The sequence below is a fragment of the Palaemon carinicauda genome, chromosome 15 (genome assembly GCF_036898095.1).
Source record: "Palaemon carinicauda isolate YSFRI2023 chromosome 15, ASM3689809v2, whole genome shotgun sequence".
NCBI classification, from domain to species: Eukaryota; Metazoa; Arthropoda; class Malacostraca; order Decapoda; family Palaemonidae; genus Palaemon; species Palaemon carinicauda.
Window position 1 is genome coordinate 18,218,181 of NC_090739.1, and position 9,135 is coordinate 18,227,315.

Consider the following 9,135-nt stretch of genomic DNA (forward strand, 5'->3'; position numbering starts at 1 on the left):
CCTTTGACCCCGAGGACCCTGTCCAGCAAGGCCTTCAACCCTTAGGTTAGTGACATTTCAGTCTCTCACACTAACAGCTAACTGGGTGTTCTGGAAGCGAAACACTGTTCTGGCGTAAGTGTCTTGGAAGGCACCAGACAGGGGGACGCGACCCATTCGCAGCTTTCCCTTGGGGGGAGAATCTCTGTTTCCTCGGAAGGAACGAGAAACCATAATGGAGAAGGTCTTGAAATAGAAGGAGGCTAACGTCCCCAGACCTACGACTCCTAGGAGACCACCCTAGAAGAGATCTGTCTCGGATAGTGCCGCGACACCCCAAGCATCTACCAGCACTACGAGGAGAGAAGCCCTCTTCCTCCTGGTCCGCAACGCCTCAGCCCCTCCACAGGGGAGCCCCAGCGCCTTCTAGCTCCTTCAGGTCGGGTTACCCCGCCTCTAGGGGAGACAGGTCAGGCCGCCCCTCTAGAAGAAGGGAAGAGTGGGAGGCTCCCTATCCCCACCCAACCTTCGGGTTGGAGGATGACTCAGGCGTCATTGGCAAGCCTGGAGGGCTCAAGGAGCGGAACCTTGGACAGTGTCCTTACTAAAGAAGGGCTACGGACTTCCATTCCTAACGGAACCACCCACGCCTTTTCCGGCCAACCGGATAGATGGCTAGATCCTAAAGACCCGTTAAAGAGGACCGACCTTCAAGAGGAGGTGTTGTCCATGCTAGAGAAGGGTACCATGGAAGAAGTTCTTCTCCCAGGGCCAGGTGTCTACAGTCGCCTATTCCTGGCAGAAAAAGCGACCGGGGGGTGAAGACCGGTTATAGATCTGTCAGCTCTCAACAGGTTCGTCAAGATGACGGACTTCTAAATGGACACGCAGAACTCGGTCCTGCTGTCCTTGAGGGAGAAAGATTGTAGAATACCATCGACCCCAAGGACGCATACTTCCAGATTCCGGTCCACACCTCGGGTCGGAGGTTCCTCCGGGTGAAATAGGGTTCCCAGTTCCTGCAATTCAGGACCCCTTTTTCTTTGGTCTGTCAACAACGCCCAAAGTGTTTGTGAGAGTCCCCACGGCTGTCGCAGGGGGGGCCCACGAACGAGGCATACGCCTTAGCAGATACCTGGACGGCTGGTGGCTTCTTCCCGCCTCAAAGGTCCTCTTGGAGGAACAAGGGAGAAGTCTCCTCCAGTTTGGCAAGGATCTGGGGAACTGAATCAACCCGAAGTAGCAAAATCTATCCCCTTCCACCGGAATGAACTACTGGGGAATAACATTAGACCTTTTTTCGGGGAGAATTTTTCCCTTCGGAGAATAAGATATGACACCTCAGGCTCATTAGTCAGCCGTTCCTACTGTTCACAGACGTCTCCGACCAGAGATGGGGAGCCCTTCCCCTCGACGAAGCGGCACGAGAGACCTGGTTGGAAGGGGAGAGACAACTCCACACAATGTCCTGGAGTTGGAAGTAGTCCAGAAGGCGTGCCTACACTTCGCAAGTCTGCTAAAGGGGAACTCCGTGGCGTGGATGAGCGACAACACCACGGTAATGGCATACATAAACAAGCAGGGTACTTGTAATCGAAGGAGTTGGGCGATCTCACCATAGAGAATCTAGACTGAGTGATAGGGAATCAAGGGGTGATGTTAGCAAGGTTCTTTCCCGGAAAGTAAATCGTCCTGGCCGACGGCCTCAGCAGAATGGGCCACATAGTAGGGACAAAATGGTCCCTTCCCCCAGGAATAGCCAAGCTCATCATTCAACGATGGGGCTCCCCGGTGGTTGACCGCCTTGCAACAACCTCAACGCCCAACTCCCAGTCTATTGCCCCCCTGTACCAGACCCCGAAAGCTTCCTTAGAAGACTCTTTTCAGCACAAGTGGGACAATCTGGATGTGTACGTTTTTTCCCCCTTTTCACGCTGATAAGACATGGGCTCAGCAGAATAAAGGTGGCTCGAAGCCTACAGATGACTTTGGTAGCGCCCTGGTGGCTAGACAGAGAGAGTAGTTCGCGGACCTAAAAGACCTATCGAGTCAACCGCCGTGGCCTCTGTCCGTCAGGTCAGACCTTCTGCACCAGCCTCACTTTCTCAAGCTCCTCGGCAGGCCTCTCTCCCTACGTCTTCACGACTGAAGACTAAGAGCTGCTCCTGAAGAAAGAAAGATATTCTTCCTCCACGGCTAAGAGAATGTCTCTATTCCTAAGAAGCCGCCACCCGCGGTCTTCCAAACAAAATGGACCTCCGTCGCGAAGTGGTGCGCTGAGAGGTTCATTAGACCTCTTAAGGCCTCTGTCCCAGACATGGCAGTTTTTCTGGTGTTTCTCAAGGACAAAGTGGAGAGGTCAATCCCAGCCATAAAAAGGGGTTCGGGCTGCCTTAGGCCAAGTCTTCCTCCGGAAGGGCATCGTCCTGGGGGCCTCGAGACACATAACGTTGCTTGTCAAAGCTTCGAGCAGTCTTACCCCCCTCAGGCGGGAAAGGTGCCCCAGTGGGATTTAGGCAAGGTCCGGAAGATGATGTGTCGCTCCCACTTTGAACACTTGAAAGATATCGTGAACAAAGATCTCACCCTCAAGGCCGTCTTCTTGCTGGGCTTGGCGTCCGATAAGAGAGTGGGAAAGATACATGGTTTGTCATTCGACTTCTCTCACTCCGACCAGGTATCAGGAACCTCTTCGTTTCCACAGGTGTTAAAAGGAAGCAAGTTCCCGAGAACACCATTTCCTGCTGGCTGAGACAATGCATCGCTAGAACCTATGAAGAGGATAAAATGGCAGTGCAAGGCACTCCCCGGACCCATGACATCAGGGGTCTGAGCACCCCCTTGCCCTTTGAGAGAAACATGGTGGTGAGGCAGATCCTACAGACAGGTACTTGGTCGCACCAGTCAAACTTTACTGCCCACTACCTCAAGGGTTATTCAAGGAAATCCTTGGACAGGTTCTCCATTGGGACAGTCATGGCCGCCCTCCGGGCTGTGTAGCGGTAAGGCCAGAGGCTGTACCCAACGATGAACACATTCTTCGCGACTACATCCGGAGAAAATCGTCAGAAGAATTTTTAAGAGGTAAAATCTTAGGTAATAGCATAAGGTGGCGCAGTTACCCTCACTCCCGTACTCTGATGGGCCCCCGCATTCCATAGCCCTCTAGGCCCTACGTGCCTAGTCAAGTGTCAGAATAGCACTCCCGCCTCCTAAAGTATAAGTCTCCTAAGGAAGTAATTCGAGGGTAAGTATTCGTGTTGGAACAAATCAAAAATTTTAAGTAATTTTTATTTTTCCTAACATACTTACCGAGAATTACTTCCGGGTAATGGCCCTCCCTTCCGTCCCCGAGTGCCATCCTTCCATTGCCAAGTTGGGCTATACGGCGGACTGAATGAGGAGAATCGCCCAGAGAGGCAGTGACCTGACCTAATCCTGCCCTCGGGGCGCATTCTGTGGCGGCGGGGGTAGGCCTGTATGGAGTACGGGGTGAGGGATATCGGCGCCAAAAATGGTCGAGAAAGAGGTCACCAAGTGACTCTCCTAAGGAAGTAATTCTCGGTAAGTATGTTAGGAAAAATAAAAATTACTTAAAATTTTTGATATATATATATATATATATATATATATATATATATATATATATATATATATATATATATATATATATAATATATATGGATAAATATCAACACGAGTTCGTGTTCAAATATGAGGTAGAAATACATAAATATATATATATATATATATATATATATATATATATATATATATATATATATATATATATATCACACACACTGCAGGACAAAGGTCTCTGACATGTACTTATTCATATCTGTGGTTTGGCAATTTTCATCACCACGCCGGCTAACAGCGGAATTATGATGGTGGGAGATTTTTGTCTGATCGTTCACAATCATCCAACCTAGTATGGATAACCCTGGCTAGCCATACATAAACCCTTTCATCACGTTAAAGTATCCCCACAAAGAAATGGATATATATATATATATATATATATATATATATATATATATATCAATATGTGTGTGTGTGTGTGTGGGTATGTGTATGTGTGTTATAACTAAATTCCTTAGTTCAGTTCACACAAAAAAAGGGCTACAATTAAAGTCTGATGTCGTTCGAAACACAAAGGTATACAACTGGCCATGGCTATGTCAACTGAAATCACGAGTTTCAATTCCAGATGTTTCAATTTCATTGTTGATCTAAGGATCCCAAATGGCTTTTAATTGCAATCGTGTTCTGGGGTTTTAACAACTTGACTTTTTCTTTTTACGCATCAAAAATAATGAATGATGTTATAAAAGGAATGTCTTGAGTAATTACAGGAGTTTTCTGATAGAAGTCAGCTGCTTGCGAGGATGTTTCTATCAGTGGCGTAACTAAAGGGAGGTGACGGGGTCTCTGTTTTAAACCCCCCCCCCCCCCCGCCCCGGCTTCCAAAGCAGGCTTAGAAAATAAAAGTATATAATTTATATATATATATATATATATATATATATATATATATATATATATATATATATATATATATATATATATATATGTGTGTATGTATATATATATATATATATATATATATATATATATATATATATATATTTATATATATATTCATATATATATATTCATATATATACAGTATATATATATATATATATATATATATATATATGTATATATATATATGTATATATATATGTATATGTATATATATATATATATATATATATATATATATATATATATATATATATATAATTATCACCAATATAACCAGGGCAAAGGGGAGGGAGGCCTTCTTACTAACTCAACCTCCCCTCCCCCAATTCATTAGCTTTGCCCCTGAATTTCAAACCATGTTATCAAATTTAAATGCTTATTATGTATGTTTATTTATTAGCATTTCTACTTATCTAATTTGAATAATGTTCGAGAAAGATCATACAGGGGCATGGTGCCGTCAGCGGTAGGCACTATGCTTAGGGGAAAATGTTAAAGGCAATTACTTATATTGCCCTTGTTAGGGGAAGAATTTTTAACGCAATGATTTGTATTGCTCCTTTTAGGGGGAAAATGTACATCACCATGAATCCTGTATTGCCCTATTGTAGGAAAAAGGTTTAATGCAATGACTTGCATTGGTCGTGTTAGGGGAAAAATTTTTAATGCAACGATTTGTATTGCTCCTGTAATGGGGAAAAATATTTAATACAATGATTTATAGGTAATAGGTTGGCCAAGGCACCAGCCACCCGTTGATATACTACTGCTAGAGAGTCATTGGGTCATTTGACTGGCCAGATAGTACCACATTTATCCCTCTCAGGTTACGGTTAATTTTTCTTTTGGCTACACGTACAGCGAATAGTCTGGCCTATTCTGTATACATTCTCCTCTGTCCTTATACTTATACGGATTATAACACTAGATTACCAAAAAAAAAAAAAAAAAAAAATTCATCACTAAAGGGGTTAACTACTGCACTGTGATTGTTCAGAAGAGACTCTTCAGTCATGGTAAGCAGCTCTTCTAGGTGAAGGACACTCAATAATCAAACCTTCGTTTTTTAATCTTGGTTAGTGCCATAACCTCTGTAACATGGCCTTCCACGGTCTTAGGTTAGAATTCACTTGGTTGAGGTTATACTTAGGCACACTATTCTATTCTGTTTCATTATTTCCTTTCCTCACTGTGCTATTGTACTTGTTGGAACCCTTTGTCTTATAGCATCCTACTTTTCCAACTAAGGTTGTAGCTTAGCAAGTGATAATAATAATAATAATAATAATAATAATAATAATAATAATATTGGCCCTGTTAGGGGAAAATTGTTTAAAGTGAACCTATCCAAAGGTATACATACACAACGGCTTCAGAGAAAGAAAAAAAAAACGCTGCCTCGAGAGAATAAAGCTGTAATTCTAAATTATTTTGGAGCTGAATCGGAGTCATGACACATCGTTGCTGATGTTTATTTCCAATGCTTCATCACTATTCCATAATAGCTGAGACCTGGGGATTTAGACAGAGCGTATTGTCTCGGCGAACAAAGCTCGGTGCCTTTGAGCAGCACCGGATCGTGTCCTACTTTTCATCTGGATAAATATACCGGGAAATGTAGTAAAATGTTCTATAAAGAGGTGAAGAGAGAGAGAGAGAGGTGTTGTGTATGGGGGGAGCGCATGGGCGCATAGTTCGTATTTATACACGCACATTCTCTCTCTCTCTCTCTCTCTCTCTCTCTCTCTCTCTCTCTCTCTCCTCTCTCTCTCTCTCTCTCTCTCTATATATATATATATATATATATATATATATATATATATATATATATATATGTGTGTGTGTGTTATATGTGTGCGTGTGGATGGAGGATCAGAGGGAAAGTTTAAACATACAGACAAACGGAGAGAAATGATGAGAACATATCTCGTGTGCTGAAACTCTATTCATGAATCTAGATTGAAATTGCTCGGCTTAAATACTTGGAAGACAATAGTAATGATGATGGAGATTATAATCTTCTATTGATATACCCCGTTTCACTTATATGTCAAGATATATATTTAGAAATGTTCGCTTAAGTTTATTTCATATATGCTACTATAAATATATTTAAGTAATAACTAATGTAATACGAGGTTTTTATTCATAGTATTTACATATGTATATCCTAGTGCCTTGCAATGCTGATGAAATCTGAATTGAATTGATTAGTAATTGTTACTCGAGATGTGGAATAGACTTGATACTCGAATAAAACACCATTCTACCAAATCTTAGAAATTCTGTTGATGTAAATACATTCGGAGGCAAAGTATTTTGAATTTTTATTTCGATATTTTCACGAATAAATCATTTCATTTGGTGTACTTTCATTTCAATATTTATTCCGAAGAGAGGCCTTAATACCTAGCAAATATCTGCATAGGAACTTTTAACTGAAAGCTAGTTACCCATGTTCTTTTTAGTGGACCTCTTACATTTGCAGCGTCTCTTTGACCCCTAGATGCACCCCCTTTTTGTCAATGAGACCTGGGTACTGAATTGTCATCTATGGCCTAGAACTGGATCGCGTGGACCAATTTGATGAATCCGACTATATTGAGCTTATCCTAATTATTTTATTTCAGAGACAAAAGAAAATCTCACAAAATATTTTCTCATATCTGAAATGGAACCAGTTAATAGCGGAAAATATGTTTATATGAGTGATTTACTGTAATAACAAAATGTAGTAATATAATGTCATATGTTAATAGTAACAGTGTTTACACTAACGCTATCAGTCATCAGTATTTTATTTTCTCCAGCCTATTTCCCCTTTAAGGAGCTGTTCATCCCAGGGGCTGATATGCTATAGAGATATTCATTTATTGATATCCTGTGTTATAAAATTTCCTAATGGAATGAAATCACCATCAATTATATAACTTATTTAACTTAATATCTTAATTACCTTTATTAGTTATTCGAGACTCAAGACTCGAAATAGAACAATGGGGATTTTTAACCTTGGTCAGTATCGACCCATATGGAACCTAATTCAGAATCCCATGGGCCACATACGATAGAGAAGTGGAGCTTTCTAACGTTAGATGAGGAAACCTTAGCTAAAATACACCTCAGCAAAGTCATAGTCTTTTAAAATTCCTTTTCATCGTTTTTTCTGAGATTCCTTTCGGGCAAAATAAGTCCCTGTAAAATTTAGTTTTCATATTTTAAAATGTGGGTGTTATTTATATTGACACACACACACACACACACACATATATATATATATATATATATATATATATATATATATATATATATATATAACAACAGCAAATACCGTCTCCTCTAGTCCACTGCTGGACAAAGGCCTCAGACATGTCACTTCATGTTTTGGGCTTGGCCAGTTTTTGAATGATAGCTCACAGCAAACCAACATAGTATGGGTGGCCCTGACGAGTACAGCTTTGCTGATCATGGCGTTATGCAAATCCTCTCACCACGTTAAGGTGTGTGTGTGTATATATATATATATATATATATATATATATATATATATATATATTATATATTTCTTCATACGTGTAAAATTACATATTAATTGCGCAAAATAAATGAGGTACTAAACGAATTCCGATATTCCAATTGATTGGAAAATACCACCACGACCCCAAATGAAAAACACTTACCAAAGAAATCCATAAAAGCTTTAATGGAGGTTGTTAAATTACCACTTTCTACCATAACTATAACTCAGCGAGTATAGTTTCCAATTAAGAAATTTATGGGAAAGAATATCGTACTTTATAACCCCCTGGGAACGGAATTGTGAATTTATGATGAGCTAATACTCTATACACGGTTATTAAGCTAATGGAGAATTTCAATTGAAGGGAAGGAATACATCTTCTCTTGAAGGCAATTAGTGAGGACACCCTTTCCCATAATAACTTCATCGTGGGATTCATTCATGATTGGTTTTGCTTAGGAAATTGTTCTGGGCTTAGAGAAATTAGGCTTTTGTACATTTATGCAAAGGGATTCAATTTCAAGAGTTAATGTATGTATGCATACAGTACATGCTGAAGGCCTATTACACTCACTTCATATGTAATCATCCTCATCATCAGCTTTTGCTTGTACCAACCGTGTGTCACACAATTGTACATAATTCCTTTTGTATATATTATGCTTGTATCTTCGCTCTTCCCTCGGACTAAAAAGAGCCAGAATAAACATGTTTGCGTGTCGCCTATGTAACATTGTCATTTTCTCGAACATGTAATTTCCTGTTGCCTTGAGGTTTTGTATATAAAGGAGAGTGTTCCATAATAAATTAACTCAGTTGATTACATCCTGCCTTTGAGTTCACAACCTTCTCTCGGCACCGTCACATGCTAGTCAAATCCAGGATAAAAGACTCAGACATGTCCTTCCACTTAGTATATTTATATATTATTGTAGTTGTTATTATTAATATAATGATTATTATTATTTGCTAAGTCACAAGCATATCTGGAAAACCATGACGATACAAGCTCGAAACAAATAGTATGTATATATATATACTGTATATATATATATATATATATATATATATATATATATATATATACACACACACACATATAT